Source organism: Triticum urartu, chromosome 2 (assembly GCF_003073215.2).
Source record: "Triticum urartu cultivar G1812 chromosome 2, Tu2.1, whole genome shotgun sequence".
NCBI lineage: Eukaryota > Viridiplantae > Streptophyta > Magnoliopsida > Poales > Poaceae > Triticum > Triticum urartu.
The window spans coordinates 60,746,112-60,748,103 of NC_053023.1; positions in this window are offsets into that span (position 1 = coordinate 60,746,112).

Below are 1,992 nucleotides of genomic sequence, written 5' to 3' on the forward strand. Positions count from 1 at the left end.
CATGGTCTAAGGAAATGATACTTGACATTAGAAAAGCTTTAGCATACGAACTACATGATCTTGTGCTAGGCTTAGGATTGGGTCTTGTTCATCACATCATTCTCCTAATGATGTGATCCCGTTATCAACGACATCCAATGTCCATGGTCAGGAAACTGTAACCATCTATTGATCAACGAGCTAGTCAACTAGAGGCTTACTAGGGACATGGTGTTGTCTATGTATCCACACATGTATCTGAGTTTCCTATCAATACAATTCTAGCATGGATAATAAACTATTATCATGAACAAGGAAATATAATAATAACCAATTTATTATTGCCTCTAGGGCATATTTCCAACAGTCTCCCACTTGCACTAGAGTCAATAATCCAGTTCACATCGATATGTGATTAACACTCAAGGTCACATCCCCATGTGACTAACACCCAAAGAGTTCTGGGTTTGATCATGTTATGCTTGTGAGAGAGGTTTCAGTCAACGGGTCTGCAACATTCAGATCCGTATGTACTTCGCAAATTTCTATGTCATCTTGTAGATGCAACTACTACGCTACATTTGGAGCCATTTCAAATAATTGTTCTACTTGGAGCTATTCTAAATTGTTGCTCCATTATACGTATCCGGTATGTCTACTCAGAGCTATCCGGATAGGTGCTTAAGCTTGCATCGACATAACTCTTTACGTCGAACTCTTTATCACCTCCATAACCGAGAAACATTTCCATATTCCTCTAAGGATAATTTTGACCGCTATCTGGTGATTTACTCCTAGATCACCTTTGTACCCTCTTGCCAGACATGTGGCAAGGCACACATCAGGTGCGGTACTTCCGCATGGCATACCGTATAGAGCCTATGACAAAAGCATAGGGGATGACCTTCGTCCTTTCTCTTTCTTCTGCCGTGGTCAAGCTTTGAGTCTTACTCAACTTCACACCTTACAACTCAGGTAAGAACCCCTTCTTTGACTGATCTATTTTGAACTCCTTCAAAAACATGTCAAGGTGTGCGTTCTTTGAAAGCATCATCAGGCGTCTTGATCTATCTCTATAGATCTTGATGCCCAGTATGTAAGCAGCTTTATCCAGGTTTTCCATTGAAAAGCACCTTTCAAATAACCCTATATGCTTTCTAGAAATTCTACATCATTTCGGATCAACAATATGTCATCCACATATACTTATCAGAAATGCTATAGTGCTCCCACTCACTTCTTTGGAAATACAAGTTTCTCATAAACTTTGTATACACCCAAAATCTTTGATCATCTCATCAAAGCATACATTCCAACTCCGAGATGCTTACTCCAGTCCTTAGAAGGATTGCTGGAGCTTTGCATACTTGTTAGCATCTTTCAGGATTGACAAAACCTTCTATTGTATCACATACAACTTTTCTTACGAAAACTTGGTAAGAAAACTTGTTTTGACATCCATCTGTAAGATTTCATAATCGAAAAATATAGCTAATGCTAACATGATTCCGACGGACTTAAGCATCGCTACGGGTGAGAAATTCTCATCGTAGTCAACTCCTTGAACTTGTCAGAAAAAACATCTTAACGACAAGTCGAGCTTTCTTAATGGTGATACTTACCATCATTGTCCGTCTTCCTTTTAAAAATCCATATGTACCTAACAGCCTTACGACCATCAAGTAGTTCTTCCAAAGTCTACACTTTGTTTTCATATATGGATCCTCTCTCGGATTATATGGCCTCGAGCCATTTTGGAATCCAGTCCCACCATCGCTTCTCCATATCTCGTAGGTTCATTGTTGTCTAGCAACATGACTTCCAAGACAGGATTACGTACCACTCTGAAGTAGTACGCATCCTTGTCATCCCGCGAGGTTTGGTAGTGACTTGATCTGAAGTTTCATGATCACTATCATAAGCTTCCACTTCAATTGGTGTAGATGCCACAGGAACAACTCCCTGTGCCCTGCCACAAACTAGTTGAAGAGACGGTTCAATAACCTCATCAAG